Source organism: Eublepharis macularius, chromosome 1 (genome assembly GCF_028583425.1).
Source record: "Eublepharis macularius isolate TG4126 chromosome 1, MPM_Emac_v1.0, whole genome shotgun sequence".
NCBI classification, from domain to species: Eukaryota; Metazoa; Chordata; class Lepidosauria; order Squamata; family Eublepharidae; genus Eublepharis; species Eublepharis macularius.
The window spans coordinates 129193297-129216427 of NC_072790.1; the positions used below are offsets into that span (position 1 = coordinate 129193297).

The window sequence follows — 23131 nt, forward strand, 5'->3', positions numbered from 1 at the left end:
ACTGGAACTGGAGCGGGGTCTGTGATGGTCCCAGACGTTATAATAAACTGTAATTAATCTACCATCATGCACAAACAAAGCTTGTTGCCCATACCCTAGCATTCTCCTGTTCCTTCCCACCTCTCTTCTCTTCATGTGGGCAGAACTGGATTGAAAACTTCCTGGTTCTATCAAACTCAGGTTTGCTGTGAGGTCCAAATAAAGGTGCCTTGATAAACTGCAAATTTCAGAGTGATGAAACTGATATTCTCATTCAGGATCTGCACATGTAAAAGGGATGTGGGAAGAGATACAGGGCATGCAGTCGCAGCAGAAAGTTGTGTTTGTTGTTTCAAAGTTCAGTTTAAATACAGCTTGCTGTAGTGTCTGAATGCTGCAATCATGTTATAGGAGAGATCTAAAATTAGGGGGGTTTCACATTGACGTTATCCAAAAGTGAGAGTACAATTTATTCAAATTCCTTGATCAGGCTGAATAGATAATGTGTTAATTTTAAAAAAAATGATTTAATTATTACTTATCCTACCCTTCCCCCAAAGGGCCTAGGGCAGGGTACATGATGTTATTCTTTGTGAGAATACATCAAGGATCTGTATTTGACAAAAGTACACTATACTATGAGGGCCAGTTAAATGCTAGCTTACACTCCAGGCAAAATAATTACAACTGTGTAATATTACAGATCATTTGCTGTCTGGCATTCTTTTTGTGTCTTTTTTTAAGAGAGCCAAAATGAAGTCCTGTTTCTTCAAGGAATGAAAAAGGGATTCTTAAGATTTTTTTTTTTTTACATTTTCTAGACTCCTGAAAATACAAACTGCAGATTCCATGTTTCCTGAAGTACAAGACAAAAAATACTTTGAAGAATGCCTCTAATACATCTCTGGAAGAATATGGGAATAGATTAAAGGACACATACCTTTCTCTGAAACCTTTTTGTAATGAAAAACAGCACAAGAACCAAAAATTCAGTGCAAACTAATTTATTCTAAAATGTAGTATAAAGCAATGCCTTGAAAAACAATTGTCTACACATTTGATGGTTTACAGGGGAGTGGGGAGTGTTATTTAAAAAAAGAAAATGGTTTGCACTCTTAATTTTTTTCTGTTCCTTACTTGAGCTGGGGAAATAAAACTGTTTACCTCACCTAAGGGAGTGCAGAAAAGCAAGCTTTATCAAGCAGCATTAAAGGGCACAGGGTAGCTTCTAGCACTCCAAAGTTGAGTTCTCACATAAAAAATCTGAATTACCTGTCAGTGTAACTTTGGACACTGTTCAGCCAGGATTCAATTTAGGGATCTCATTTGAGGAAACAACTCAGGAATTCTGTAAAAGTTGAAAAGGGAGCTGTTTTCCTTCTGTGACTAAACAGCTGTGAAATGCTTATAACTTCATGCGTCTCCAAGTATCATGCTTTGCCAAAGGAGTTTGAGTTACTGGACTTACAGTGGTTTGAGCCATTGTGAGCAACTCTGCTAGAATCACAAATATCAACAAGCCTGCATTCTTTCTCCTAAGTAAAAAGAAATAAGTAAGCTTTATCTTCAAGTCTCTTCCCACTAAAGGGTTAGTGTTTGGTTCCTAATTGAGAAGAATGTTGTCCTTTTTCTTAATAGTACTTTAAATTTTATATATAAAATATGAGAATGGATGCAGTCTAGTGCACAGATGTGTTTATTTCAGTGTGTCTTGCTGTTTATAGCCAAATTTTCGTGAGCTACAGCTCACTTCTTCAGTTACCATATCTGAAGAAGTGAGCTGTGGCTCACGAAAGCTCATACCCTTCCACAAATTTTGTTAGTCTTACAGGTGCTACTGGACTCTTGCTCTTTTCTACCATTTATAGCAGTGTAGACTTAATAGGAAGATCCAAAATACTAATGTTGATTAAATTTTTTAAGGGGGGCTCCTGCCAGTCAGGAGTTGGTAATCAAAACTCTTTACTTTGGATTGTTATAATGGCCAGTCACAAATTTTTGTGCCTGTTTAAAAAGCCAAAATGAAGACTTTTTTCTGAATTAACATTGTTTCCATTAATGGGATAATTGTTACTGGACTTCAAATCTAACTATATTTGGTGAATTATTTCTCATAATTGCTGATAATTATCTCTGATTACACTCACCATCTCTTCTTCCCAATGTTTATGTTATGCTAAAGATAGGTAAATAAATTATCTTCTGAAATGCACTGAACTCTTTGAATCATTAAGATACTTATCAACAATCCATCTCACATAATTAAATTACATAACATATTGTAGGATAAACAAGCAAAAAACTTGGCACCTACAAACCTGAACTTAATTCAAAACTGAACTCTAATTCTCAAAAATGACTTCATTAAAAATCTGGATAGTTGCATCTCCACTTATGTTGTCAGTGCTCATTTCTTTTGGTTAGAACAATGTAACACTTGTGAAGAAAAATATGAGGGTTCATTTTCTGGGCTCTTATTAAGCAACTGAGGACTTATTAGAGCCTGCTTTAAAATAGAAAGCACTGATTGTTATGACTGGTGGCTATTTATTAGAAGACTCTGGTTCTAAATTCTACTTAATTTTAGACTCTGTTTTCTGCCCATCCATGTTGTGACTGGCAGACAGACAGACAGACATGCAGATATATAAGCAACTAGAGGATGGTGCAGGCAATGACTTCTCATTGGAACACATACAGTTCTAGTAATCAGAACAAAGATACAAGCTCTGTGCTACCCATTTGTTTCCCAGGCAAACCTTTCAGTACTTCCTCAAAGCCTACCAAGTCTTCAAGAAGAATTAGAGAGAAACACATGCCCTAAAGCATGCAGTCTTCTTCTGATGAAATAGGTGACAGAAGACATCTGTGGTGAGCAGAATCCCTATCGTGAGCTCTGCCACCAATCTGTGTATATTCAGCTGAATGATGTACTAAGTCTGCATGCATACATGTGATTGACTCGCTGCTTTAAAAAAGCAAGAGTTCCTGATCATGCAGGAAAAGGTTATGCATGCATACATTTAAACCATGTAGGCTCTGTCCATATGTTCTAATTAGCATGCATATTTATTCCATATATATATGGAATTCCATATATATATGGTGTGCACCACCAGTTTAAGTCACTCTGCTTGCTGATACCACAATCAATGCTGGGACTCTAAAATATCAACAGCAGCCTCAGCCCTGATTAGTCCTTGGACAGAAGGCCGCCAAGGAAGTCACTAAAACAGAGGCAGGCAATGGCAAACCACCTCTGAAAGTCTCTTGCCTTGAAAAGCCTACAGGGTCACTGTAAGTCAGCTGAGACTTCATGGCACTTTCCACCACCACAGAACTAACATTCCCCAGATTTCTGGAGAGTTCAACCAGTTTGTTCAGTGAATACCTTCAAAACAATCCTTTGCTTCCAGGTTTTTATTAAACTACAACTTAGTGTTGGTGTAGGGCTTACATTTCACCTGGACATAAATGTTTCCTTCTGTTTTAGTGGAGGAAAGCTGAATTATGGAAATCATAAAGCATAAAAGTAGGCCACCTGTTTAGAAGTATTAGGTGACAAGAAAATGGCCACTACAATATTGTTAGATAATTATACAATGTACGTTTGAAGCCATTTGTTTATGTAATAAATCAATTAACACTTAAATATTTCTACAAGTGTGGTTGCAATAGCAGTTACCAGATATCAGTAATGCTTTGCATTTGTGCTAGTTTTTCCCCCCATAAAAGCTCAAATATTTATTCACAAAGTAAACCTTTTTCATTCAAGGTTTAAGGGACATTTGGAAGAAGTTAACTTGCATAAGCTGTCATGCAATAAATGTCTTGGCACAATAAGGAATTAGCAGGCTGTCAGTTTTTTAAAAGCAACGGGGGAACCATGGAACCATGTGAACATAGAACAAAATGTTCATCGATAATATAATGTATATGACCTCTCAAAAGACCTTTTCCTGTATACAAGCTATGGAAATGAGTTTATAGTAGGAGGATGAAAACAGTTTCCATTTGGAATGCCAGTATGCACTGTTGCCTCTCCCATGCCTTGCAGGCCACTAAAGAAGAGATTCTCTTACAGATCAACATTTCTAAACAAAACAAACATGAATTAATCAAGTGTTGGACTGGGAATGGGGCCACTGAAAGGAGGAAGCTTAATTTTTAGCATTTTAAAAACAAAAAAGCCTCAAGACATTCTGAAGATTAGCAGAGTTTTTGTGGCATATTCTTCATGTGCTAGAGAATCCACTTCATTTAGTGCACAAAAGTTTGCACTACAGTAATCTGGTAGTTTTTAAGCTGCTACAAGACACCTTCCATGTATGTTTGCTTATGCATACTGCTGAAGTCTGATTCTGTAATTAATCTGAAGCCAGTCCAGTTGCAGAAATGTGTGTATGCTTCAGTTTACAAGTGGGTTGCTTACTTATAACATACTGTATCACTATATGGTCTTCTTATTGACCAGATACTGACATTTCTCACATTTATGCTTGGAACATTCTAGATATCTGAGCAGAAACCTTGAAGTTCTGCCAGGATACTGAATCTGTCATTAATGCCAAACAAACAAAAATGATGTGTTATTTGTTCATAGACGGGTTTATATCTTGCTTAGTAGTTAACATGAAATAAAGTCGTCTGCATATATTCGTTGTATTTCCCTAGGAAGCACAATCATAGTCTCCTTCCTTACTTTGTGGATCTTCTCCTTAGGCTCTTAGGCTAGAGCAGGGTCTGGGGAGGAAGCCCTGCTTTGCTTTTTGAAGCCTCCCCCTGCCGTTCTGTTTGTTTTATTGTATCTTTTTGTATTGTAACCTACTTCGGGTTCCCATGGGGAGTACAAGCTGTAGGACCAACTAATTTCATAAGCAGGTATTTCTGTTACCATTGTGGTAAGTTGAATATAATAACCAGCTCAAAGTCAGAGAACACTGGAGAGCAATCCTAAGCAGATCTATTGAGGATCCTGCTCAGGTCCACTCACTGCCAGGTAAGTGTTCTTGAGGTAGTCCAGGAATGACAAAGCAAAGACTGAAGACCATATTGCCCCAGATTTATTTTCTGCTGTGAGAAAAAGCCATAAGAAAAAACTGCCCAGACTGATCCTGGTTTTCCTAACTGTCTTAGAAATGGTGTATTTTTACCATGTACTAGCTAAACACTTTCCCTCTTGTCTTCTCCATTCTGTCTTTTTTTAAACTATTGCATGTTGCAATACATATAAACAATAATGGTTTTACTGACTTCCAATTGGTTATTAGATTAAGAGGATGAATTTCTCTCATTTGCATACATTTGCCTTGACTTGGATAGGCCAGGCTAGCCTAATCTTGCCAGATCTTGGAAATAAGCAGGGTTGTTCCTGGTTACTACATGGATGGGAAACTACCAAGGAAGTCCAAAGGCAGGCAATGGCAAACCACTTCTGTTCATCTTTTGCCTTGAAAACCCTATGAGATTGCCATAATTTGGCTGTGACTTGATGGCATTTGCCCACCATCACATAAACACTTTAAAATACTGGTCTTAACAAAGATATCATCTCAACCAACTCTCTCAGGTGAGCCTGGTCCCTATCCAGAAACAGGGTAGCTCCAGATAGCCTGTTCCTTACTGAGCATGCAGCGTCTTGACTCCTCCCAAGTGCTCTGTCACCCTTATCTTGGTTGACCTACGTAGGTGTAGGACTCAGTGGGATGGTACACCCCTACCTCAGCTGTGTATCACATAACTGATGACACTTCCACACCAAAAAATTACAATGCTTAGGAGAATACTAGGCCTTTTACTTACTCTCTGGCATATAAGAATTTTTTATGGAAGAATATTCAGTAATTGGATTTTCCATCTGAAGCTGTACAGCCCAAGCACAAGGGGACAACTTAATGACAGGTAGGACTTTGCATGTTAGGATAAGCCATACTGTGAAGCTTTTCAAAACATTTTACCCCAGCAGAATTTTATCCTTATTCCCTATTTTTAGTAGTCAGTTCTTGACCCAGAAGTGAGCCTAATTGTAATTTTGCAAATTGGTAACGAATTCACAATGGTAATGAAAAAAGTTGGTGAATCTCTGTTATAGCATAAATTGCAAGGGTGTCAACAATCATTGTATGTTCCTAATTATGTAATAATAACAACAATAACATCAAGGTAAAAGTTAAGTTCTGTTAGCCTAGTAGAAACTGCTTTTTTAAATAACATAACTTAAATTCTAACTGTTCCGTCTGTAGTGAAAGTCTACAGATAATGGATAATAGTGTTGCTATATGCAGCATTTTTGGATAAGTAAAGGGATTAATGGCATGTAGTTTCTAAACAACAGCATTGTAATCACCTCAAATACAGAATGCTCTCCATTCCAAGCAAGTTGCTGTCCTAGCCTAGCCTGCCTACCTATTTGCTCAAGAATTGGAAAATGCATGTCACGTACTCATGATACCAGACAGCTGATTTATCTCATTAAATTCAAATTAGAGAGATCTAATTCAGCTGGAAAGCAATACAAGTTTCTCGGGAAGCCCCAATTTTTGTGTTTTTCTTTTCAGAATACAAACAAACCCAAGCTTTACAGCATATTATGCAAGCACTGCACTTTGGAACAGCTGACATACACAACAAGAAAACTCAAACAGTGATGGAGCAGAGACAACAAATGAGCAAAAACATGCATTAGCAGCAGCACACTATGAGCAAAGGTATTAATAGCCCTTTAAATATAAAACCACAGTAGGGTGGTTTAAAAGTTTTTCAGTTTAAAAGTTAAAAATATTATCATCATGAGGACTAGAAACCACCTTTTAAAAATTATGGGAATATGTGAGAAGGAAAGGAGGCTAATTTGGGCATTTGAGTAAAAAAAATCAGTTATTATCTCAAATATGAAGTAGAATTACTAAAAATTAGAATGTACAAATCACCCAAGAGCCAGGGAGAGAGGTTTGGACCACATAAATACAGTGGAGGAAATACCCTTACACACCAAGTAAAGATTACACACACATTTAATATGATCCTTAGCATTTGCGTAGTGCTGCAGTGTTCAAAATGTTTCACATATATTGTCTCAATAAGTCTGACCATTATTCTCAGGTTACAGATTGTGTTAGTACAATGTCTACTGACGTGGTAATTGGTGACTCTCTGCTAAGGAGTATGGAACATGATGTGTCCAGGCCTGACCCGAAGGCCCAAAAGGTGTTGCTTGCCAGAGGCGAAGATTAAGGATATCACAAACTGGATGGCCAAGTTAGTCAAACTAATAGACCATTACCTATTTGTGATAGATCAAGATGGGTAGTCATGTTAGTCTGTCTAGCAGGAGAAAAGAGCAAGAATCCAGTAGTGCTTATAAGACTGACAAAATACTCTACTGGACTCTTACTCTTTTCGACTTCTATTTGTGATAGTTCATGTGGCTATGAAACACCATTAAGGACAGTAGGCCTGACTAAGAAGCCCCTGGGAGGCAAATGAAAGGAATGGGGGCACTGGTGTTCTCTTCAGTCCCGCCTGTCAGAGGAAAAGGAATGCAACAGGAACAGAAGATTTTGGAGTTGAACCACTGGCTGTGTTCATGGTGCCAACAGGAGCAATTTGAATTCTGGGACCATGGATTACATTTCCATGAAGCTGGCCTGCTTGCACATGATGGACTTTACCTGTCAAGGACAGGGCAGAATGTGTTCAGAACGGACCTGGAGAGATTCATCAGGAGGGCTTTAAACTGACATTGCTGGGGAGGAAACTGGCATAGGAATTTTAGGGAAGAAGGAAAGCAAACAGTAAAGGCCCATCTAGGAAGACCAGGTCAAAGAGGGGGGATGTTGCAAGACTCCCAGTGCCTACACAACAATGCCCAAAACTTGGACAATAAGAAGGAGGAGCTTGATCTACTAATGCAGATGGAAGATAAGACTTAGTAGACATTACAGAGATTTGGGGGGATGATTCCCACAACTGGAATACTGTACTGGATGGGTATGAAAAGAGCAAGAGTCCAGTAGCACCTATAAGACTATCAAAATTTGTGGTAGGGTATGAGCTCTCATGAATCACAGCTCACTTCTTTAGATGGGTATGAGTTATTCAAGAAGAATGGGAAGTATCATAGAGGAGGTAGAGTGGCTCTGTACGTGAAGAAAGGGCTTGATTATCAGGAAATACGGGAAGAGAAGAGTGACAGCCCAGTGGAAAGTGTCTGAGTGAAGATAAGGGAGAGAAGGACAAGCAGTATTGTGGTTGAGGTTGGCTACAGACCACCAGACCAAAGAGATGAGGTGGATTCTGCCCTCCGTGAGCAGCTTAATAGGGTATCCAAGAAACATGACCTTGTAGTTATGGGAGACTTCAACTTCCCTGATGTGTGCTGAGAGACCAAATCTGCTATGTATACAACTTCCTGACCTTCCTGGCAGTCAACTTTCCCAAATGGTAGTTCGGAGATCTGGCTGGATTTTATGTTAATAAGAAGAAATCAAAGATACTATGCAAGAATATGACTAAACAAAAGCAACAAGAGTTAATGGAACTTATTGATTGTGAAGTAACACATAAAGTTAAATATCTTGCAATTGATAAAGTTCTGTGTGATGCTAAAGAAAGAGGTGGACTGCAGTTGCCGAATCTTAGATTATATCTTGAAGCAATATGTCTGGTTTGGCTAAAAGAGTGGATGTCACTGAAAGACTGCAAACTCTTAACATTGGAAGGTTATAAGAAGTTGTTTGGATGGCATGCCTATTTGTGGCAGGATAAAATAAAAGCTGACTCTATGTTTTTGCACCATTATATTAGAAGGAGCCTCTTCACGGTCTGGAAAAAATATCTGGGTGAAGGTATCCCCTCTTGGGTGGTACCGTTTGAAGTGATCGATCCGAGAGCTATTTATAAGGAAGAACAATGTTTACCATATAAAGAGATATTGATTATGGGGAAAAAATCATAAGAATCAAAATGGAGGAAGAGTTATCCTCCTGTTATGGATGATTCCAATATAGACAGATTAGAGACCTTTACAACTCGGATTGTTCAAAAGGAGGAATCAAATGGAAAAACTCAGAGTTGGAAGAGACTATACTACAAGAAAGTAAAAAGAAGATATCTAAAATTTATAAAATACTTTTGAAGTGCTATACAGAGGATGAGACAGTCAAAGTACAGATGGTGACGTGGGCAATTAACTGTCACAAAGAAATAACAATGGAGTCATGGGAATATTTATGGAAAACTACATTGAAGATTTCAGCTTGTACCAGTATTAAAGAGAATGTCTATAAGATGATTTATAGATGGTATTTAACGCCTAAGAAAAATGCGCTTGGAAATGAAAATATGTCAGATAAATGCTGGAAATGTAAAAAGCATGAAGGATCATTGTATCATATGTGGTGGACATGTGATGTAGCTAGACAGTACTGGGGAGATATTTTAGAAGTAATAAATGAGATTTTGCAGACCCAAATAAAGAAGAACCCAGAGTTATTGCTACTGAATTTAAGTATGGAAGATGTTCCTATGCAATACAGAACATTACTATTCTACATGACGACGGCAGCAAGACTGTTATATGCGCAGAAATGGAAGGTGCAAGAAATACCAACTATTGAAGACTGGATATATAAATTGCTGTACATGGCAGAAATTGATAAAATGACAAGAAAGCTGAGAGATCAGAATCTGGCAGAATTCTTTACTGATTGGGGAAGACTGAAAACATATTTAGAGAAGAAGTGGGACGTGAAAGGGGAACTATGGCAATTCGAAAATTATTAGAATGGGTTTCTTTTTATTGGAAGAGATGGAATCTTTACCATATGGAATGAAGTATTAGCTAATTGTTAGCTTAAATTTAAGTGGATTTGGAGTTAATAGATATTGGTAAAATTAATAAAGCAGATATTTTATTTAATTGTTAGCTTAAATTTAAATATATCTGAAGTTAACAGATAGTAATAGATAACAGATTTTAAGTTAATAATAATAGATCTGAAGCTAACAGATAGAGCTTAGCTTAACAAAGCAGAATGTAAACATGATATAATGAGTTATAGAAAAAGGGGATAGATTAGGAATAAATTAAGATATAGGGTTGGAAAGCTGTTGGAAGTCCTGAAAAAGGGGGGAGGGAAAGGGTGGGGGAAATGATATTGAGATGTTATTTGAAAGTTGTATGTATTAATACTCTCACCTAATAAAATTTTTTCAAAAAAAAAAACTTTCCCAAATGGTGGAGGAAGTGACAAGGGTCTCGGCCATACTGAACTTGTTATTAATCAACACGAAAGAGTTGGTTACTGGGGTAAAGGTGGTGGGAACCTTAGGGAGAAGTGATCATGTCCTCCTAGAATTCCTTTTGCTGTGGGGTACCAAGGCTTTGTAGCCAAACGTGCAGGTTAGATTTTAGTACAGCAAACTTTAATAAACATAGAGATATAATGAGACCAAGAATACTGGAGGGGAAAGGACCAAGTGAAAGATGGGTTTTCCTAAAAGAAGATTCAAGCCATCACCATTCCAGTAAGACGGAAATGTGGTAGAGGTTCTAAAAAGCAATGTGGATGAACATAGAGCTTGTGATGAGCTAAGGAAGAAAAAGGAGATGTTCAAAAATGGATGGAAGGAAATGCAGCTAAAGAAGAGTATCTAGGGGTAGCTGGGTACTTTCGGGCAGCCGTCAGAGAGGGAAAAACTCAGAATGAGCTTAGACTAGCCAGGGAGGCTCAGCACAACAAAAAGACATTCTTCAGATACATGTGGAGCAAACAGAAGGTAAAAGGGGCAATATCCCAATTGCTAGTTGAAAATGGAGAAACTCTGACAGAAGACAGAGAGAAGGCAGAAAGGCTCGATGCCTAATTTGCCTCAGTTTTCTCCCTGAAGGAGAGACCAGACCCACCTAGAGATGGTAGTAGCCAAGGATGCTGGTTGACATGGACAGAGAAGTTGTAGAGAAGCACCTTGCTGCACTGGATGTGTACAAATCCTCTGGACCAGATGGGGTGCACTGAAGAGTGCTTAAAGAACTTTTGAAAGAGCTTGCAGATCTTTGTTGATCATCTTCTAGGCCTCTTGGAGCACAGGTAATGTGCTGGAAGACTGGAGGAGGGCAAATGTCATCCCAATCTTCAAGAGCCAGTTTGGTGTAGTGGTTAAGAGTGGCAGGACTCTAATCTGGAGAACTGAGTTTGATTCCCCACTCCTGCACTTGTAGCCAGTGGGTGACCTTGGGTCGGTCACAGCTTCTAGGAGCTCTCTCAGCCCTACTCACCTCACAGGGTGATTGTTGTTGTGGGGATAATGATAACATACTTTGTCACCTTCTCTGAGTGGGTGTTAAGTCATCCTGAAGGGCGGTATATAATTCAAATGTTGTTGTTGTTGTTGTTAAGAAAGGGGAAAAGGACAATCCCAGGAACTACAGGTCAGTCAGCACAATCTCTGTCCCAGGAAATACAATGGAGCAGATTTTAAAGGTGTCAATCTGCAAACATGTGATGGACAACAAGGAAGTGAGTATGGGTGTTATTCATCAAATATTTGTGCAGTGATGGACATTTAACTATTAATTGCTAGGCTCCAGACTAGTGTGCTGATATTTTTAATTTAGAAGATTTAAAATTAGTGGCTAGGGTGACAATCTAGAATTTGGGTGACCAAGGTTTGATTCCCCACTTTGCTGTGGAAGCTTGCTGTGTGAATTGGGCCAGTCACACATTCTCAGCTTAACCTACCACACAGGGTTGTTGTGAGGAAAAAAATGGAGGAGAGAAGAATGATATAAGATGCTTTGCATCCCCATTGGGGGGAAGGGTGGGATATAAATCAAGTTTTTTACAAGTGTGCAGACTCTTCTCTACCTCATGCCTGCTCACTATTAAACATGGAATGTTGGCGTGCACATGTCTGAAGATCATAGCCTGAGACCTGCTTCCCCTCACCCCACCTCCTTTTTATTTTTTACAACATCCAGCCTGATGAAGAGTTCTGGTGAAGTTTGACAGCTTGCACACTGTTTTGTGCCATTTTGCTTGGTCCTATAAAAGGATTGTGTAAGAGCAAACTCATGACTGTGTGAGAATTTGTATTCAAGATTTACCAACTGACATTCCTAGCTACTATACCATACCAGCTCTTCCAAATAGCGATCATAACAATTACATTGTCTAAGAATACTATTATGTATTTAATAAAAATGGTGGTTCAAAGTGCTGTCCAGTTGTAGCCAACTTATGGCAACCCCTGCTCGAGTTTTCAAAACAAGAGACTAACAGGTGGCTTGCCATTGCCTGTGTCTGCATAGCAATTCTGGTCTTCCTTGGTCTTCCTCTCATTCAATTACTAAGTAAAGCTGACTAAGATAGAATGAATTCAGGCTTGCCTTGACAATGCAGGTCAGGGCAATAAAATAATACAGCATTCATATTACATATTTGGTGCTCCAGTAGCATTTTTCTCTTTATATATTTTTCCACAGCCACATTCTTCCTTTGCTTTCCTCACAGCTACGCTCCATATCCAAATGGAATCCAACAGCCAGCTTCCTAACCCAATGCATCCTTCATGCCTACCAAGGGTTTGAATCTGTTGATTTCTGAACCCATGACATCATTCATACCTAAGCTACAAAAGATCCATAGCGAGCCACCAAAGCAGATTGCCTCTCTGAGCTGTTGTAGGCCATGTCTGGTCTGTCTCTAGCAGGCAGCTATTCTCACAATGGATATTCATTCGTTCAAGATGAAAAGCAGTCTCAAGGGCACACTTTGACTATTCAGAAGCCTTTTGCCCAAAGAGATAGAAGAGATTTTGGCCAAGAGCAGTTATAACAAGGCAACAACAGAAAAGGAAAGAAGAGGCAAAACATATACAATGAGTTATCTGAACAAAATGCTAAATAAACCAATCTTTATCTCCTTCAACTAAGGCAAGGTTTATAATTGACCTGTTTTTCTCTGAATAGGCATGAAGTCCATGTGACAAGTTCTGCTAATCCATCCTATGGGCAATGTGAGAGTATCAAGTCAAGTTTGATTTATTGTATATAGCCATTGGCTGTTACAAGTTTACAATGCCCTCAATGGTGAGGAATACAAATTGAATACAAGCTATAGATCGGCAGATACACAAAAAATAGCATGTAGAACTGGAAATCAATTTTAAAACATGGCTACAAATTCAATACAATAGGGATAATAAAAAGAACAATTATCTAGGTAACCTCCCATCGCATTGCTACCTTAGAGTGTATGGGCAAATAATGAAACTCTATAGGACACATAGTCATCTGTGTTGGATAACAAGAATGAGCTTTTCTCCCCAACTGGGTATGACCTCAGTCCGGATAGAATTCCTGCCAAAAATTTGGCCCTCGGACTAGAGTAAAGCAGGCAGAAAAGAATATAATGAGGTAAGTCCTTGGGTACCTGGGAACCACAGATACATAGGCATTGGGCCATTGGAATTTGATTAAAGCGGCCCTCCAAAAGTGCCATTGGCATTGATTAGACTCGTAAAGAAGCGAAGGAAACTCTGAGTGCAAAGTTGGAGATATTAGCTAGGTAGGGAGTTCTAGTACGGTCCAGTTTAATTAGTTTATGCCATGGGACAGCTTTTGATTTTAATATTGAGAAACAATCTAGCCAGGCATTGAAGTCGTATATCCAATTTCTAAGATGGGAGTTAATCAGTTGATGTTCCTAAAAGATTGTCCGGAATAGAATATCTTGAGAGTATGGTATTCAAAAACGCAACATATTGCTGATCTTTAGATAACAGCAAGTTAAAAGACTGATGACTAAGGGGATTAGATCTTGAATTTTCGACTCTTTTCCAGTATCTAAGAATTAAGTGGGCCCAAGTCTTAAGGGAAGGAATAACAGTTTCAGCTCTCATCAGAGCAAATGGAGACCACTTGGGGAGTGCTAGAATTCGCCTAAGAATTGATTCCGAACTATTTCAGGGTTATCCAAGTTGACATCATTCCATTCCCAGACTTCAACTCTAGAGAGCATATGGGGTATAACCTTGCTATTACATAGTTTCAGAACAGGATCTATGAGGTGATCATCCTTAGAATAATAATACACCCAACCATTCTTAATGCTGACAATTTGACCGATGCCACATGGGCAGACCAATTTAGTCTCTTTAAATTTAACTCTGAGGTATTTGAAAGAATTACATTGTTTAATTGGATTACCCAAGCTACTCCAGGAAGACATTTTTGCTCTTTTCCTAAAAACCATTACTTTAGTTTTGTCAAAGTTGATAGTGAGAACTTCTTCTTTACAATAAACCCCTAATTGATGCAATAACCTCTTCAGACCAATTTTTATCTTTATGTAGCTCTTGAAGCAAAAATAGTACGTGATCGTCAATGTTCATATTCGTGAGCTTCAACCACAATTGGGTCTTATCAATAGAGTCAAAGGCTTCCCCCCCCCCTCACTGGGCCAGATCAACAAAGCCTACATATAGCATTTTCAAGGGGCTGTACCTGAATAAGCCAATTGATGAAGTGTTAGGCAATGATCAGCGGTACTTGATACCTTTCTAAACCCTGCTTGGGCTGGGTGAATAATTTGATTCTCATCTACCCAGTCTTCTATTTTGGAAAGCAGGAATATACCATATAGCTTAGCCGTTATATCAAGCAAGCTTATTGGTCTGTAGTTTTCTGGGGCAGATTTGATCCCTTTTTTGTGTATAGGGACAATAATACTTAATTTCCATCCAGAAGGAATTGAACCTGTGTCATTGATTTGTGAAAAAACTCTAACCAGCACAGGGGACCACCAGTCAGGGAAAGCTTTGTATGCATCTGGAGGGATCAGATCTTCCCCAGGAGATTTTCCAGAAGTTAAAGAGGATATTAAGGCTCTGATCTCAGATTCCGAAACAGAGTCCCACTTTGGGATACTGGATATGTCAACAAAGGAAGTAGAAGGTTGGGAAACAAAAACTGAGCAGAAGTATGTAACCCATTCTTTACCTGATATGAATGCATCAGGCTGACAGAGAGAGCCACTTCTTCTGTCAGACACTAATTCCCCCAAACAAGGTTTGTTCTTTTCAATAACCATGCGATCCAGCTCATTTCCAGAGAGATTTAGCATAATTAGTTTCCTTTGCTCAATTAGGTTTTTATACTGAGATCTTATTTGTAGAAGGCGCGGCATTAGCACCCCATCAGTGTTACGTCTGGATTGTCTCATGGTATGAACTAACATCTTTTAAAGCTCTTTTCACTCATAATTATACCATCTGTTATTTATGACTGAACAAACTTTTATGGGCCTGTTATTTATAAAATATAGTTTGAGTTGTCTATTGATATCAGCAAAGGTCTTAATTACATCAGTACTATGACGTCATAGAGCAGATTGCAAAGAAGTCAACTCTGGGCTTATAAGGGCTTGGGCTAGTATATTATGTAATTTTCTGGACCATCTAAGTCTCCTAAGAGTGGACATATTGCCTTTTGCAAAACCCTGGCCTGGAGATAATAAAGCCTTGGGGTTGGTGTTAAGTATCAGCCACTGTGAACAATGGTCTCTCAGGGCAGAATCTACAACCTCAAACCTAACCACAGAATTCATTAGAGTAGGAGAGATGGCTATGTACTCTTTTGCGCTGGCCTTGCGAGTGGACAAGAAGGTGAAAGTCCCTCTGGATGAATCAAAGGAGGGACCATGAAGAATATGTAAATTAAGCAGTGAGCGAAGTTCCAAAAGTTTTAAACCAAACTTATTTATGACTGCATCCTTCACTGAGTGGTCTAGAAAATGTGCATGTGCTGCAATCTGTACATTCAAAGCTGCCTTTTCATCAATTTCTCCTGGACCTATTCTTGTGTTAAAATCACCACATAAGATAATATTATCAATAGAGTATTGGGAGATCAGCAGTTCCAGTGTGGATAATAAGGAACAAGCACCCCTAGGAGGAATGTACACATTGATGCATAGCAGAGGCCCAAAGTAGAGTCTGGATGTTATTGGGACAGCTGTTCTCTAAAACTTGCCCATCAACATTCAGCTCAATGGCAATAAAAGCTACCAGTCCTCCACTACCATGTCCCTTCAAATGAACTTTAATCGCAGGTGCAGAAAAGGCCTTAAAACCCTGCATGGACAGAGAATCTGGATTCTGGATCCAGGTTTCCTGGAGACAGAGTATGTCATGATTGGAGAGAAATGTTAAAAAATCAGAGTCATACAGCTTGTTGCTCCAGCCTCCCATGTTCCATGATAGAATCTTTAATTGTCAGTCTGCAGTCAGTGTCTTATTTAGGTCACCTTCAGTATCTAACAAGACACAACAGTTTTTGTGAGGAAACTACTTCCAGGCTTTTGCGATTGCTCATGTTGGATTCTTGGAAGTCATTGGGTGTTTTATTTTCAAGATTCTCTTTTTGGAGACGGCTAGGAATGTCTTTTGTATTTCTTGGGTCTGCCAACTTTGAAGGACGTAGTGACTGAGAAGACAACTTGGATGGAGAGCACTCAGGTTCGTGGATAAGTAGAGGAACAGCTGATGCTAGTACCTGTTGGGACAGGTCACTTGTTGTTCTTAAGAGTTTTAGTCTTAAAAGTTCCAGTCTGGTGGTGATCAACTATTGCTCTATTGATGTAAGGGCTGAGAATGAATTTAATAAATTCTCTTTGATTGAATTTTCAGGAGAAAAATGTAATAATGGTGAATTAGGAGGGATAGAAAAGGTGGACCTCTGGTCCTGGTCCTGATGAACAACATCCATCAAGTCATCATTGGGAAAATCATCAGTCTTTACATCCTTTATGTCCTTTGCATCCTTTGCAGAGCCAGATTCTTGTAAGTTAGAAAAAAGGGGCTTTACAATTAGATTGTCAAAAACCCAGGCTGGAAAGACCCCCTTGGTGTGCAAAAATTCTTTCTGTTGCATCATTATTCTGGGACCCCCAGAGCTGCCAAAGAGCATTACTCTTTGTGCTTGATTCAAATTGTAAAAAGGCACTGACTATATTAAGTCTAGCGAAGGCATTGCTTTGCCAAAAAGGGCTTTTAGGTGATGGGCAACTCGCCATGTAGAGTTCCATGATGGAATTTGACCTTTATGTTTGCAGACAGTTATACATATTTTATGAGGCTGTAGTTTTAGCTGAAATGGGTCCACATCTGCTTGAAGCCTCCAGGTGCTTGTCTTCTCTCTCTGTGGTCTCCAAGGTAAGGAAGTTGGAAATAGATGATTTCCTATTTGGGAGCTGTCTGAGTCCAGTCTCACACTGGAATAGTCTTTAATCGCCTGGGCAAGTTGGTCAACTTTACTTTCTTTACAATTCTTTCAAAAATAACATCGACAGTTTTAGCAGTTAACTGGGCAGTTAGCTGGATGAGGTTCCCTGGGCTGTTAGCAGTGACTCTGGCACTGGCATCTTTGTGCTGCCATTTTTATCTTCTTGGTGCAAGATAGATGCCTCTCCCCATTCATCTGCTTCGTTAGAGTCAGGAAGATGGTTAGCCAAAGGGGTAAAGCAATTTGAAGTAGGAATAATAAAAGTGTGGGGTGTACATCTGAGGCAAAGTAATCATCAATTTTTATCTGCTTACATGCCAGTGGAGGAGAAAAATCCTCTATGCCACAAACTCTTTTAAAGCCGAGCATTACAAAAGTCCAGAATAAAACTTTCCTTTTCCTTTCCTTTTCCCTGTTCCTTCAGGAACATATTTAGTTCACTGGGCCAAGCAGTTCACAGAATAAATGAAGTTAGAGTGTTTTCTTTACACCAGGAGACATAAAAGTCACTATCTTAATTAGCTTGCTGTTGCAAACAGTACTGAGGGTGGGAGGTGCCGGAATATGTAGCAAGCAGAAAACTGGCAATTCCTGGCAAAAGTACCTCCACTTAGAATTGCTAAAAGTTCAGTCTTGGGGAGGATGGTGAAGAGGGAAGGACTCTAGGTGGGCAAGCAGTTTTGGATTGTGTCTGCATGTTACATCATATTCTGGGAGCAATCAAATCATAAACTTTAATATTATTGTTTGTAATTAATAGCCTCTATTTAATCTTTAATAATCTATGGAAACATCAAAAATAAAAAGTAATCCTTACAGCAGCTCTGCAATGTAGGACAGGATTATTATTTCCATATGGCAGGTGAAGGAAGCAGTAGGTGATAGTGGTTTGCCTAAAGCCACCCATTGAGTTAATGGCTCAGAGGCAAGATCTGAATCAGAGCTTTCTTCTTTCTTATATGCCTTTCCCTAGTTCTTAGGAATTATCCACATATACACTTAGATAAATCTCCCTTTCCTTTAAAAGCCAGAAGAGGGCAGATTTGCCAGCATCCAGGTGGGGCCTGGAGATCCCCCAGAATTTCAACTGATCTCCAGACAACAGAGATCAATCTTCCAGTAGAAATGGCGATTTGGGAGAACGAATCACCCCAAGCGGCTAAATCGACCCACCATGGGGTACGATTCAGCCCCAAACGGGCCTGCTGTAGCCTGAAATGGGGGTGTGCTGCACTGCCTGGGGCATGCTGCGTTGCCGGGGGTGCATCGCGCTGCCCAAGGTGGGCGCCCTGGGGAGTGCACCCCCCACCGGTCAGGCAAGTGGGTGTGGGGTTGGGAAGGTGGGAGCAGGGGATTCCCCCACCCCGGGCGGGGGAATAACATCCCTGTGCAAGCCATTAATGCAACAGAGAGGCATTCAGAGCACAAGCATTAACACATACTAACACAAAGCAGAGAGAGAAAAACAACAAGAGGTAGGTTGAACTGCAAGAGAAAACATTCAATAAACCCTAGAGAATGTTCCACGGCTCCCCCTGGGTACAAGTGGACTAAACTACTTTTTCGAGAGTATTTACAGTGACTAGATTCTTAGCAGGCTGTTGCTTCTCCAACATTTTTTACAATTCATGTACTTTGTTCTAAGAACTGTTCAATCCTCAGAACCATTGGTAAGGGCTTTTTTGACCAGGTTTCATGTTAACCTGGTGGTACTCATTATGGGGCTACACAGACACAGCATATGCTGTGGCTGACCATCATGTTTCAGAATGCCAGCAAATGGTTGTAATTTTTTGTTTATGCCTGGGAATGTTAACTTGTCCTACCACACTGCTTGTAATACAAGTAGCCTCTCTAAACTTCAGCTGGCAGTTATTGGATGAAGGCTCCTTAAACTGGAAAAAAGGTTCAAACTTTGTGGAATAGAGTGATAAGATACTGTTGTGACTGGGACTTAAGTTGTGGACCACCATATAATTGATACAGGAAAAATAATTTGTTGTGGGAGGGAAGGATTCTTAGATGTCATATGACTTGGTACTAATTTAAAACTAGAAAAACTTCCAAAATCGAAACCTAGGTCCTTACCTTAACCCTAACTACCTCCCATGCATTGTTCTAAAATCTAAATTCAAATAGAAATATTTTTGGAAAGCAATAAATTTCATAACATTTTCCAAAATTTGTGCAACTCTGTAGGACAATTTAGGCTTGTTAAAATATTCTTGTGAAAATGCAAAGCTTCTTTTACAGAGAATTCCAAGTTTACATTTTTTAGCTTTATGTCTGACAGAAAGAAAATGAGATAAGAAAGGTGCCAAGGAAATAGCGGCTGACCCAATCTATAAGGCCTGCCAGCAGGAAAAAAATTGTATCCCAGCACATCCCATCACTCCATATTTTTCACTGTTACTAATTTTATCCTTGTTTAAATGTCTGAGGTTATGTGTCTAGAAACCTGAAATAATTCTTTAACTCAGCAGAAAGTTTCCATTAGATCCCGCCTTGCCTGTTCAGTGGAACTATAATGATTTATTTAGTTGGAGTATTCTCTGTGTTACATTTTTCTTCAGTCTGACATCCATTTTTGCTGGTTTATAAATGATACAGTATTAAACCAGTTTGGGTTAGTGGTTAAGCGCATGGGACTCTAATCTGGAGAACCAGGTTTAATTCCCCACTCCTCCACTTGAAGCCAGCTGGGTGACCTTGGGCCAGTCACAGCTTCTAGGAGCTCTCTCAGCCCCACCCACCTCACACGGTGATTATTGTTCTGGAAATAATAATAACATACTTTGTAAACCACTCTGAGTGGGCGTTAAGTTGTCCTGAAGGGCAGTATATAAATTGTTGTTGTTGTTATAAACCAGTAACTGCAGGCATATCCTCTGTACGGTTCAAACTGGTTGAGGTTCTGGAGGACATGATACAAATCACTTAATAGGGCACCTCTCAGGTGCATCAGTTTGTTTCCTTGCTTGAACCAGGCCTTTCTCCAAGTTAGACAGAAGGCAAATGAGAATGTATTGTCTTCTATTGAACTCAAAGCAGAGGCTCCCCTCCTCTACTGACCCAAAAATGAACTTGGCCATCCTGGGACAAGAAGGAATTACCGAAGTATGCATTTGGAGAGTGCAATAGGAGCCATTATATCCTGGGAATTTTCAGTTGAGGACAATTAGGAAACAGATGATGTTCCCTTTTTGAAGTGTGTTTGGATTTGAGATAGCTTCTTAGTGGGAAAGGAGTTGCTTTTAACCAGTTTTACATCCCTTCTTTTCATTGACTGGTTTTATTTTTTATCCAGGCAGGAGCCAGGAATCTTCCTGTCCTGATTCCAATAAAGCTCTCATCTTGTCACACTGGGTGTCTATGGAGTTATCATAGGAACTGCTTCCTTTGTGCTAAGTCGCAGGACTTAAGCCAGCTGGCTATGTTTGTTATGATGTTAGCTGAGAACACTGTGCCCCAGCTAAGCAGTGTGTTTTATGCTGTGTGTGTTGAACACAGGGCCAGGGATGGCCAAAAGATAGAGTCAGAAACAGCTCTTTCACATTTCAGCTTTGTTTCTAGTGTTGCTATATAAAGCTCCTGATAGCTGTAATAATATTAAATCAATGTTGCTTGTCTGAATTTATGCTAATTGATCAAAAATCAATTTGACTTTTCAGATCAATGAATGCTACAACTGGTTTGCCTTGCCAGAAAAAAACAGTTCTAAACAAAATGATCCAGAGGGGGAAAATAGTTTTTAAAAAAAAAATGGCTGATGTGGAAGATTCTCTGAAATTAGTTTTTGCTCAACTACAACAATTTCTTTTGCCACAGACAAATAATTTATATTTTAGCACGTATCTTCCAATAACAATTATCAATATGGCTGCACCTAGAAAAAAATTGTCCTCTCCCAAATGTCATGGTGAAGACAATGAGTGAAGGAACAAAATGTTTCAAGAAGTCCTTTGCTAATCTTTTTCATACACTCTTTGCTCCCCACAGATAGTGTTTTCTTTCGACAGTTTCAGCATTGTGTTTTAAAACCAGCAACTGGGGCTTCTCCCAGAGATGATCCTAGACAACAGAATTCACATAGACCAGTGTTATGATGTCATGTCTTCATGCATCTAATCAGATTTGTTTCAATGATGCCATTACCAAATCAAATCAGGAAGAGCAGGAAACATTGCCTTCACTCTGATTTGGTTTCTTGACGATGTTGATATACTCAATCAGATTTGGATATGTGATGTTAGAGGGAAGGCAAGCTTCCTGGCCTCACCTTGCATGAGCGGACATTTTTGCAACTCCTCCCCCAAGTCATCAGAATAGAGAGGTGTGAAGGGTATAGGGTTTTTTTTTTTAAAAAAGAAACAAAACTCATCTGCTCTGATTATCAAAATTTGGCAAAAAAGTGAGTGATAGTATTTGTTTATTTATTTTCTGGTTATATACTATGGTTCATATCATTAGTGCCTTGACTCAGAGAAGATGTAGTGTCTCCGCTCATTCTTTATTCTGTGAACTAGGATTTGAGCAGAAACTTTTGTGTTTCGGAGCCAGCTGCATTCAGAGCTATTCATGAGGGTCTATTGGAAAAGGACTGTACTGTATCTGTCTTTCTTCTTCAGAAATAAATTTTGACCAGCTGTTGGTAACTATGAAGTAACACCCCGTAAGCTTCATAACCTTTTTTTCTCTTAAGAAAGGAAATATACTGAAAGAGTCTTAAAACAGTATATTAAAATGTGTAATAATAACTTAGAACCTGTTCATATATTGTGTTACAAGTATGAAATAGTCCATGGAAACTTGGACATAGTCCAGCAAGAATTAAGCAATTTATTCCAATGGCAGAGCTAAGTGCAATTAAATCTTTTCCTTAGAAATTAATAGGACTTCAAAGTGGTTAACTTTGAATGAATTTAGCAAAGGTGTAAATGCTGAACTAGTTTGTTACCATTTTGCTGAATTTGGACACCTTTATGAAGTTTTCACAGTCCTGTGTGATCTCGGGAGTAAATTTTAAGATATAAACAAGGCTTTGTCTTGAAAAGTTTCAGATGGGGAGCAGACACAATGATTTATCATAAGAACTTCCCTGGGCATGCATTCCCATGCCCATTTTGTAAGCTAGTCAAATGTAAGATTCTATTAAATGGTGAAAAGAAATTTACCACACATCACCAGAAATCTGCAAATAAGGAAGTAGTGAAATTCTGTTGTCTGTACCATTTTTGCCATCATCCAAGATGTTCAAGACCTTGCTCAAGGTGTTTAAGATACCCTCTCTCAGCCCCACCCACCTAACAAGGTGATTGTCATGAGAATAATAATAGCATACTTTGTAAACCGCTCTGAGTGTGGCATTAAGTTGTCCTGAAGGATGGTATATACATCAAATGTTGTAAATAACAGCAAAAGAGCTTCAGCCCAGACAATTTCCAGATGGATTATTTACCATCATGCTGCTGTTCAGAGTCCATTACACCCGAGGGCTCATTCTACTGCATCTTCTTCAGTTTTTATGTGAAGTGTCCCAATAAAGGACATTTGCAAAGCCGCTACGTGGTCATCGTCAGACACTTTCATCAAACACTGTGCAGTAGATGTTAACACCACACAGGACGTGGCAGTCATGAGAGCAGTGTTGCAATCTTTGTTTGCCTTTAAAAAAAACCCTAAAAAGCTGTATCACTATGCACTTTAAAGTTTTTGTAAATAGTTATAACCTTATTGGCATGTTGCCTATACAGTTTAGATACTTCTTACTGCAAAGTTTATTAAGTGTTAAAACTGATGTTGATGTTAATAAAAGATGCCTTGAAGAGATTCACCCCAACTTCTCATTGTGTGTAGCTTAGTAATCTC

General features: G+C 39.1%; 1 protein-coding gene across 2 annotated transcripts in view; it reads left to right on the top strand.

Annotated features, from left to right (window-relative positions):
* The window catches only part of MTHFD1L (methylenetetrahydrofolate dehydrogenase (NADP+ dependent) 1 like), a 253352-nt gene that overhangs the window by 214253 nt on the left and 15968 nt on the right, over positions 1–23131 (top strand). The window contains exon 28 of one of the 2 annotated variants that reach the window (XM_054988183.1): positions 801–2356. The exons of the other annotated variant lie outside the window; for it this stretch is intronic. The gene's annotated coding sequence lies outside the window, so the exon portion shown is untranslated. Of the gene's footprint in view, positions 1–800; positions 2357–23131 lie in introns of those variants that run through there. 2 annotated transcript variants of the gene reach the window in all.